The sequence below is a fragment of the Balaenoptera musculus genome, chromosome 2, assembly GCF_009873245.2.
Source record: "Balaenoptera musculus isolate JJ_BM4_2016_0621 chromosome 2, mBalMus1.pri.v3, whole genome shotgun sequence".
In the NCBI taxonomy this organism is placed as follows: Eukaryota; Metazoa; Chordata; class Mammalia; order Artiodactyla; family Balaenopteridae; genus Balaenoptera; species Balaenoptera musculus.
Genome location: NC_045786.1, coordinates 2,121,018 through 2,132,032, shown reverse-complemented (window position 1 = coordinate 2,132,032; position 11,015 = coordinate 2,121,018). Strand labels below are relative to the sequence as shown.

Here is an 11,015-nt window from a genome sequence, read left to right as displayed (position 1 = left end):
TACCCCGAACTATCACTAGTGTGGTTTCCGTGCACTGACTTCTCTCCAGTTGGAAGACAGTAGCTTTTCCCGCATGGGAAATTCTAAGTACAGAAGTACTGTTTCGGTTTCTTGGGTTGGGCCAAAGGAAACCAGCCCAATTAGGCTCTGTGAACACCAGACTGTGTCTGAATGGCCGCTAGGGTTGGTCTGGCTTTGTTGAGGTGTGAGGAACATAATTCCACCGGCCACAATGTGGCTTCAGGAATGGGCCTTCCGCTCGCAGTGTTACAATTCTTCGCCCCTGGCTGTTCAGATTGTCAGCCTGAGAGGTACTCTTGGGCTAATGAACTCTTCCTTTGGCACTTGTAGAACGAATCCAGGCACCGTGGGGCAAAGGAATTTGGACGTTTCTTAACTGAGTAGGATTTGGATATGGGATCAGCAAATTTAGGAAAAATCACTTAGAAAATGCGTCCTAGGTCTGTTAGCTGCAATCAGCCCCCTTTTCATGTACCTTCACAGAAATTCACTCCCTGCCTCAATCCCATTCAAATAACAAGTTCATCTTTAGATCTGAAAAAACGTGGGCTGTGGTCTCCGTGCACTGTTATCTGAATTGTCCAAGTGGCCCAAGGAAAAATGGAGGCACATTTGATTGATTCCTCTGACTTCCCAGAAGGATTATGATTCATTGGGAAAATGTTTCCTGTGGTTTTTAGAGCATTTTCAAGCCACAGCCATACTGAAGAGGCCTCGAGCTCTGAAGACCAGCTACTAAATGACACGTTATAAACCTTGTTGCTGGGCAAATTCCTTCATGAAACCTGAAACCTCAGTTAGCTCTGGGTTCAAGCCGAGCAAAGCACTTTAGCTGATTTCACCAAAATCTCCCCCAGACCTTTGACCTTTATTAGAAACCATACTATTAGGCCTGTGCCCCACTCAAAAAATGTACTTTTGTTTTCTTCCCATGAAACATTGTGGTTGTACAGAAAAACTTGGCTGAGGTATCAGGTTTATATCCAGTTTAAGATAAATGTGCCCAAGACGATACATTCAACATGATACGTGGTTTCCTTTTCTTGTGAAATTTCGGTGACCAGACCTTCCCAATTAAGCAGAGCAACTGAGCCAAACCAAAATCCCTTTTGGGGTTTGGTGTTCCACTCTCCTCGTGGTTAGGACCTGCCTGTAACACAATGGGACAAACTCTTATAACCCTGCCAATGCCCCTTAGATGAAAACTACTCAGTCCAAATACAGTCCAAGCCTTTGTCCAATGGAGGTCCATGGGGCTCTGTGACTTCGTCAGGGAAAGGAGAGAGTGCCTAGGAGGTCACCTTAAACCCGTGAAAGAAAGGCCAGGAAGAGAGGCGTCATGTAACACGCAGAAATCCTGGCCAGTGGTGGCGGCCAGCAATGTACTCCCCCAGTTTTACAGAGACTAGGACCCTTTTAGGAAGTGTGGACAAAGAATGTCACCTGCCATTTCAGTAAACAAAGGGTTTTCAGGCCATCAAGCCATCAGCCATGGCAGCCCCCCTGATGGTACGCCTTGCGGGGAACTCAGGATGGAGAAAAACAAGATACTGGCCTTAGATAGCTAAGATGCTTATCAAAGGAATGATTTCAATGAGCCCAGACTCTTGCATCTTCCCATAAACAGAAAAGCACTAAAATCCTTAACTTAAGATGTCTACTTTTTAATGATTAGCAGTGATCTTTTGATGTTCAACTACATTTTTTTCCCCAGCAAAAACTCCTATATAACCTGATTCCTCCCTGACCTCTTTGGAACAGTCCCTCGGAGTGATCTGAGAGGCTGCCTTCCTGGGCTATAGTTCTCAGTAAGGTCCCCGAACAAAACATAATTCTCAGCTCTTAGGTTGTGCATTTTGTTTTGTTTTCTTTTTAGTTGACAGAAGAATCAAAAATTAGATTCACTGGGGTAGGAGGTAGTACTACACACATACTTTCTTGGGAGGCTGAGTGGAGGCAAAGAAAGAATTTAAACACGTTTTTGGTGGATAAGTTCCCAGAATTATTCTCCCAGATATGGAGCAATGATGAGGGGCATTAGAGTAGTTGGGAGTGGGAGAAGAATTTGAGAATTTGAGAGAAGCTGTTACCCACTTTTAAGGCGAAATAGAGTCACCATAGCACAAGATTTTTGAAAGCTCTGTGCAAGATTGATTTTAATGGTACCATTTCACTACATCTTAATACTACATCTAAACCCTCTGCACCTTCCAAATTTCTGTCTAATTCATCCCCGAGCTATGAAATTGTTACAGATTTCATCTCTGAGGGGTTAGGGAGTATCTTCCCATTGTAGAGATAAGTAAACCAAGGTTCTGTGGATTTTGTTGGTTTGTCTTCTGGAGAAGAGACCTCTATTCTCTTAGGTTTATACACTGAAATTTTTGCCAGCATTTGTCCTGGTTGGTATATAACATGATTTCCTTTTCTTTTCCTTCTTTCTCTTAGAAACGTGGGCCTGACACCATCCTTTACTGAGGACTACTAGCAGATGAATATATTGAAAGGTGATGAGTACCAAGGAACTTGACCGCCAGCCACTCGGTATAGTAAAAGGATGAGCATGTGAGATGCGGAAGGATTTGAACTGGGTGGGATTTTCTGATCCCTGAAGTTGCAGTTTGCCACGCAGGGACAAAGCCTTGCCTTCCATTGTCCTTGGTGTACACAGGGTATTAATCGGGCTGTGACTCCGTGTGCTGGGAGCAGATCAGAGCCCAGTGCAGACCAAGGCTGCGTCCCCTGCCCTTGGTGCGTGTGGACAAGTCCTGGACCAGCAGCTGTGGCCGCTCTCAGGTGACAAACAGGGTGCAGCTGGAGGGCCAGCAGGCAGCCTAGGGCCTGGGCTCTGTCCCTCGGGCCTCCTTGTCTCTTTGCTTTACTGGGATCCTGGGAACGAGGCGTGGTGGCCAAGGAGAAACCAGAGCCTCCAGATTCCTTTTTTTACAAACCTTTGCCCACTTTATTTAGAACACAAGCAGGGCATGGGCAGGCCATCCAGCCCTGGTCTCACGTTACACCACACACCGCTAAGTGTCAGCAGTCCACCAAATTCCTGAAAAACCAGGTAACTGTAGAAACTCTGCCACGATTCCTTTCAGGGTCACCAAGATCATAATAAATATTTCTAGAGGGGACAGCCAAACACTTGTCTTTAATATAATAATTATTTTTAATATATTTATAAATTTATAATTGTAACAATAAATAATAAAATATGTCATAATCATAATAAAGCATAATGATAAAATATATAATTATAGACTTATAATAAATTAAATTATAGTAATAAAACACATAATAATTATATACTTTAATCATAATAAATTAGAATACAAATAATATAAATAATTTCTAAATATAAATGTAGACATGTATATTTTAATAAATAGGCGTATGTTATATTCAGTGGGGTATGGTGTGTATATGTAAATATATACATATATTTATATTCAGTTGTTGTTGAATTTATCAGCGCCCACTTCGGCCTGCACCCCAAACATTAGAAGGAGATCAGAAAGCTGGGGGCTCCCTTTCCGTCCGGCGGCGGCCGTCCGGTGAGCCGCGATGGGCGCCTGCGCGTACACCCGGGCGCTGGGCCCGAAGCAGCCGTCGGACGGGATGCGCTTCTGCTCAGGGGGCGCCGCGGGCAGCACCCCAGCTCTCGGCGCTGCGCCGCCCCGCGCCCCGCCGGCCCGACAAGGCGCGGCTGGGCTGCGAGGCCAAGCAAGGCTACGTACGTCAGGCATCGGCTCGCGTGCGCCGCGGTGGCCGCAAACGCCCGGTCCCTAAGCGTGCCTGCCACCTGCGGCCCGCCTGTCCACCGTGGCGCCACCTGCGGCCCGCCTGTCCACCGTGGCGCCACCTGCGGCGCGCCTGTCCACCGTGGCGCCACCTGCGGCGCGCCTGTCCACCGTGGCGCCACCTGCGGCCCGCCTGTCCACCGTGGCGCCACCTGCGGCGCGCCTGTCCACCGTGGCGCCACCTGCGGCCCGCCTGTCCACCGTGGCGCCACCTGCGGCGCGCCTGTCCACCGTGGCGCCACCTGCGGCGCGCCTGTCCACCGTGGCGCCACCTGCGGCGCGCCTGTCCACCGTGGCGCCACCTGCGGCACGCCTGTCCACCATGGCGTCAACCGGCTCGGGTTCGCTCGAAGCCTCCCCTCTGCCGCCGAGGAGCCAGCTGGGCGCCGCTCTGGGGCCCGGAGGGTCCTGAAGCCTTACTGGGTTGGTGAAGATTCTGCGTACGGATCTTTGGAGGTTGTCCTCATTGATCCATCCCATAAAGCTAAGAGAAGAAACCCTGACACCCAGTGGATCGCCACAGCAGTCCACAAGCACAGGGCGGGCGCCTGCAGGCAGGAGGGGCCGCGGCCTCGGCCAGGGCCACAGGGTCCTCCGCACGACCGATGGTTCTCGCCGCGCAGCCTGGAGAAGGCGCGGTACTCTCCAGCTCCACCGCTACCGCTAACACAAGTAATGTTTGTAAAATTCTTACCTAATAAACAGTTTAGGACATCCGTGTCTGCTTCAAAGTGTTTTCTAATCTGTCTGTTAAAACTAGCTGTCTGCGGATTGTTTCATTGAATGCATTGTCAAGTTCTGAAAGTGCAATAATGTTTGAAGACTTTAAGTGATGGGGTATCATGTTTCTAATAAGGGAAATGCCTTTGTTTTTGCTTTATTAGGGAGTTGATATGTCCGTGTTTAAAATGCTGTTTGGTACAATAGGTGTAAAATTCTGGAAAAGAGGAGTGCAGAAACTAGCCGTGTAGATTTGTTGGTGCATGTGATGAAACCTACAGCTTTATTAGGGTGATGCAATGCTCTGCTGGTTTACTGTAAAGTGGCTGTTTTATGGAGTTTGGCAAGGACAAACTTTCAGTTGGGTTTTCCTTGGAAATGTGAAGGGTGTCGTGATCCTTTATCATGATCATATGCAGAAAAATAAAGTTGACTAGGGCCCACATTTTTAGACTTAATCTGCTATTTCATATATGCAACTGCTGCTTCCAAAAGGCAAAAAGTAAAGGAATGCCACAATGTTTTAAGAGAATTGAATAAACCTGTTGCAAGATGTTTCTCTTACCAACTGAAACAAATCCTGGTTAATCTAAATTAAATTGCCTTGTCCTCGATGGTACCACTGAAGTTCACATAAAAGGTGTGAGCTCCTGGTTCAATCCCATGACTCTGTGATCTGTAGAATACTTAACTTCATGCAAAATAGTCATGGTATTTACACTAGTGTATATTGAAGCTGATGGAAATTGAACATTAGGTAAATGAGAAGGGAGTTTTTAACCCCAAGGTTTGTAAGCTAGTGAGGCTAGGATTGGGAAATTGGTGTTCATCAGGTCCCTTTCAAGTGTGGGAAGATAGAAAAGGCTTGGATCAAAATTTTAAATGTTTTATTTGTAGTATTAGTTTGTGACCATTATGAAATCTAAGCCACCTTGGGGAAAATAGGGTTGGTTTTATTTAAAAGTAACATTGCTAAGTCTAATCAGTGTTATCTTGGGTCAAGCCACTTTATCCATTCCCATAAGGCTACTAAGAAGAGTAATGTAGTTGGTGTCAATACAACTTCAACTGGTTTCCGAAAAAAAAAAAAGTTGGGGGAACGAGCAGAACCGAGGAGTTCATCTTGTTTTAGGAAAGCACGTGCAATGTGCAGCAACAGATGTTAATTCGATATTAAAATCCTGGGATTTTTCTTAATACAATACCATGGCAGTGATGGATTTTCATCCTTTAGCACATTGGCCCCAGTAACCCTAAATTCTCTTGTCTTCCTATCTTTTTGCTCACCTACACCCTAAAATTTTTCAAAAAAACTATGTTCCTTTATGCACATTTTAAAGTTGGCAGCTGAATTTCTCTCTTCATAAGTTTAAATAGCTGCAAAACGTAGAATTTCCAGCAGAATGCAAATGTTGGCATTTTAAAATAAAACAGTTCATCACTCTTTAAAATATATCTAATGAAAGGGAAAAGCTATAGTGATTTGATGTCTACTATCATGCATTTAAAAAACATATCAAATTCTCTTCTCTAGGTGTTGGAAATTTATTATCTTTAAATTGTATTTCCATTCCTCTTCCATACAGGATCTTATTCCAAGAGAAAATATTTTTATGATTGAAAATCTTTCAGGGATTTCCCTGGTGGCACAGTGGTTAAGAATCCGCCTGCCAATGCAGGGGACACGGGTTTGAGCCCTGGTCCGGGGAGATCCCACATGCCACGGAGCAACTAAGCCCGTGCACCACAACTACTGAGCCTGTGCCCTAGAGCCCACGAGCCACAACTACTGAGCCCATGTGCCACAACTACTGAAGCCCGTGCGCCTAGAGCCCGTGCTCCACAACAAGAGAAGCCACCGCATTGAGAAACCCACGCATCGCAACGAAGAGTAGCCCCCGCTCGCCGCAATTAGAGAAAGACCGCGAGCAGCAACGAAGACCCAAAGCAGCCAAAAATAAATAAATAAATAAATTTATTTTAAAAAAGAAAGAAAATCTCTCATTGATTGCCCACTATACTTCTTTGTTACAGAAATACGAACAAAAGTGGAAATTAAAAAATTATTTCTTCCGGATTTAGTTATCATTTTAACATTAACCTACATGTGATCAAAACAAATAACATTGTAATAAGCTTCGATTAAAATAATTATTAAATATAAGAAGTAAACCTTTTTGGAAAAGTATCTTTGATGATATGGTTAGGGGTGTCGCAGTGCCTTCATTAAAAGACATCTTGCTGATGCCACTATTCCTAACTGTCCCTTCCTTTGGTACCCAGTACGGCAGAGAGACCCTAGGGTGGCCTCCACTTACCCCACTTCCTGGTGTCCACACAGTGCGTAATCCCCTCCCTGAAAGTGGGTGGGACCTGTGACTTGCCCCTAACCCGTGAAATATGGGAAGGGTTTTGGGGTGTCAGTTTTGTTACATAAGCTTGCAACTTCCATCTTCCCAGCAGACTCCCTCCCTCACTGGCTTTAATGAAGCCCACGTGGCAGGGAACACAGGGCAGCCTGCAGGCGACAGCCAGCCGGTCTCTGAGGCCCCCAATCCAACAACCCGCAAGGAACCGAACCTGCCAAAACCCTCAGGAGCTTGGAAGTGGATCCTTCCCCAGCTGAGCCTCCGATGAGACCCCAGCTCCAGAAGACACCTGAGTGCAGCCCTGAGCAGAGGACCTAGCTAAGCCACACGGGGAGTCCTGACCCACAGACAGCATGAGATCATATACGTGTGTGTTAAGCCACTAAGTCTGGGGTCATACTTTATGCAACAAGTAACGGCAAATATACCCCAGACTAGCCCTGTAGTAAGAGTTGGGATGGGGAAGGACGTGACCCGCTCTTATAAAGAGTGTGAAAAGGAGGTAAAAATTAGAACTGGCTTGATGTTTCCCCCAGGAGCGTGTTCTGCAAATATTTTAGAAAGGAATACATTTGGAGGCTGATGTTGGGGAGGAAGAAATGTTCCTCTACCCTTCTAGGTTCTTCCTGCTTGTCTAAGAATTAAACGGACATGTGACAGATCAACAGGAGAGAATCAAAGAAAAGTTTAATAACATGCGTATATGGGAGAGACCCAGGAAAACCGAGTAACTCGTCAAATGACTGAAGCCCTCGCCTTAAATACCATCTTCACTTAAAGATGAAAGAGGATGTTGGGCTAGTGGTTTGGGATTTCACAGGGGAGGGGACAATTGACAGGGAGACAGAAAAGCAAATGTTTGGTAAGTAAATGTTTCCTGGGCCAGCAGAGACAAGGGGGCGCAGAGAGGAATTTAACAAACAGGCTTCGCTGGGTTCCTCCCCTGTCTACACACCTGGTTTCTACTGTAGTTGCCTCTGGCGATACTCCCTTGCTGGATCAGGCCCCTGGTGTACACTCTTCAGGAGGCTAAGGGAGTGGGTGGAAGTTCTTCCTGAGTCTTTTGGGCCTTGATTGTTTTCAGCTCAGAGTAATCCATATGCCAAAGGGACATTTTGAAGTAGCAAATTTTGTTCCCCTAAGTGAGAATCTGGAAATTGATTCCCTTCCATCTGGAGCCCGCACAGCCCTTGGGAAGTCTCTGAATCCCGAGGTTGGTGGTTTGCCCGGCTTAAGGAAGACTGCACCGCTTGAGCCATTCTGAATCCAGCCCTGAGATTCCTCCTCCCACGTGGGAAGAAGCGGCCAGACGCAACGGCGGGGCGGGGCGAGGGGGTGGGTGGGCGGGGCGAGGGTGGGCGGGGCAGAGCGAGGGTGGTGCTGCGGGGGCGGGGGCGGGGGAAGGCAGGGCGGGGGCGGGACAAGGGGCAAGGGGCGGGGCGAGGGTGGGCGGGGCAGAGCGAGGGTGGTGCTGCGGGGGCGGGGGCGGGGGAAGGCAGGGCGGGGGCGGGGCAAGGGGCAAGGGGCGGGGCGAGGGGCGGGGCGGGGCAGGGCAGGGCGGGTGGGGGTGCTGCGGGTACCACTGCAACCCTCAGCCCAGCACTGCTCCCACCCTGCCTCTGCCTGCTGGAGTCCGCCCTCCTCCTCTTCAGCTAGTCACACTCAAATTCCGATTGGGCGGGGACCTATCCATCACCTGCCTGTACAGAATACTGACCCAGGAGTCAGAGGGGCGGGGAGTCCCCTGAGAAGACCCCTCGGTGATGGCACCCCGTGTCCCACCCTGTGACACCCGGAAGCACAGGCTGTGCAGCGCACCCTCAGAACTTGGTCACACGTGGGCTTACGTGCTTCACTCTAGTTTCATAATCCAACTAAGCTCCGTTGGAGCAGGGATCATGTCTTGAACTAAAAAACAAACAAATTAAAATTAAAAATAGTTATAAAATAATAGTTTAAGTAGCTTTTCATCGTATAAGTAATTTATGTTCATTATAAAAAGCTGAGAAAATGAGGATGTGCCACTGTCCCGCAAAAAATAAAAAGAAGAAAGAATCATCTAAAATTCTACTCAAATATAATCGTTGTTAGCATTTTGATGTCCCTCTGAAGAGGCGTGAACTGTCCCATTTTGCACTTTCGGTTCCCCTCCCAGCGTCTCCCACAGGCCTGGCCTTAGAAGGTGCTCAGACACTGAGAGGCCCTTGATTCGGGCTCCGCCGCTGGACCGCCCCGTGGCCCCCGCCCCACTCCCACGCCCACCCCCGCGCGTGGAAAGCAGGCTGTGTACTAGCAGCAGAGGCGTCTGGGGCAGAAGAACTCCCCCTCCTCTTTCATCCAGTCTCCTTTCATTAAGGTCCCTTCCTCCCCTCCCCTCACCCCTCCCTTTCTCAAGCTTCCGGGAAGGGGATGGGCTCCCTGAGAAATCTCCAGGCACAAAGCCGGGGAGGCTGCAACCTCGGGCCCCTCCCTGCTATCCTTTCCAGCTGCTGCTAAGACTGGAAACGAGCAGGTGCTTAGGCATGATCCCTGGGCACGGCCAGGGAGAAGGAGGAAAACTCTGGTTCCAACTGGAAACGTGTCTTTTGAGTGCCTTGGGACTTCTGGCATGATCCCATCAGTTACATCCCGTGGCTTTATCTCTCTTCATCTGCCCCGCAGCGTGGCCCCTGTGCCCATATCCCTGGTACTAAGCCCCGCCTCCTGAATCCGTTCTTTGCCCCAACCTAGTATCCCAGGGCTGTGAGGGAAGGCGGGATGCTGGGGTCACTGCGCCCTCCAGGCAGGCCGGGGCTGCAAGAGAGTGGCCTGTGGGCAGCCCGTCGGGGGCCCACATCTGGTCCTGGGGGGATGCCTCTTGTCTTCATTCTTGCAAAAAGGACCATCCTCTCTCAGCTTGTGCAAAACACACACCTCTCACCTTGTGTTTGCCGGACTCTTTCCTGCCTCTCAGCAATAGATCTTACAGGAGGTGAACAGTCTAAGTAAGGGAAGCCTTTGAAAGTGGGAAAGCTCAGCAGAAGAATGAACGCTCTGACTGTGAGCAGTGCACACCGTCTGTCTGGAGGGCTCTAGAGTCCTTGCTGGAAGCACCCTGGGGACGCTTCTCAGAAGCAACCCCCTCAGAGAAGGGTCCCGGGGCTTGTTCCAAGGGACGTTTTCTCCCCAGATGTTATCGGTGTAAAATGAGCTGCAAATTTGGACACAGCTTTAGTGTAGTGAGCACACTGAAAACGTGGGGAGTGACATGGGGGGGCAAAGGAAAGAGTGCTGGTTATCCTGGACCCAATAAAGACATTCACAAATGTTTATTAAGCACCTACTATATGCAAAGCCTTCTCTTAGGCACCATGGGAGGAGAAGGGAGATAAAGACCCTGGTCATTGTAATATGCATGTTGCCATTGGCTGGACCTGGGGCTGTCACAGATTTCCCGTCCTGTGTTCAAAACTACCAGCAAAGTCAGCTGCACGGAGCTGAATTTGCCCTGAGAAAAAAGCATCCAGACTCTGCAAGCTTGGGCACAGGGAAGAAGCAGACAGATCCCAGGAAGATCGACACAGGAGGCAATGCTGGCGGTTTTACAGCTTCAAATACAGTCTGCAGCAGGCTACCCAGACAGCCACAGGCCTGGGGAGAATCCACCTGTGGGCTGAATAATCTGGGCCATATTGAAGGTAAAGCCGTGCCCAGAGTGAGATGGGCACTTTCTGGAAATCATCAGTAAGACAGCGCTCCTTTGGTTCTGGGGAAGGAAGTTTCTGATGCTCTCTGGCACTGGGAGATGCCACAGCTCAAATGGAGTCCACAAATGCCCACGTCCTGAAGTAAGGGCTCTAGCTTTCTGCCCACATTGCACGTGAGGGGGGGTGAGGCAGGAGGGGACACCCTTGTGAGAGCCAGGAACTCCTTGCTCTTGCGAGAGATCAAAGACCTTTGAGTGCTTTCGTTTATTTTGCTACGAGTAGAGACGATCTCCCCGACAGGGTATGGGAGGGAGGGTTCTGGAACATATTCTTGCCTCCTAGGGGTGGGAAACTCTTCCAGGATGTGTCTGGTCTGCCATATGGCAGAGAAACCGAGCCCAGTGGGGCACTGGATG

The 11,015-nt window shown here is 48.8% G+C and overlaps 1 pseudogene; it reads left to right on the top strand.

Annotated features, from left to right (window-relative positions):
• The first annotated feature begins 1,512 nt into the window (after nt 1-1,512).
• LOC118891239 lies at nt 1,513-4,491 on the top strand (annotated as a pseudogene).
• The last annotated feature ends 6,524 nt before the right edge of the window (nt 4,492-11,015 follow it).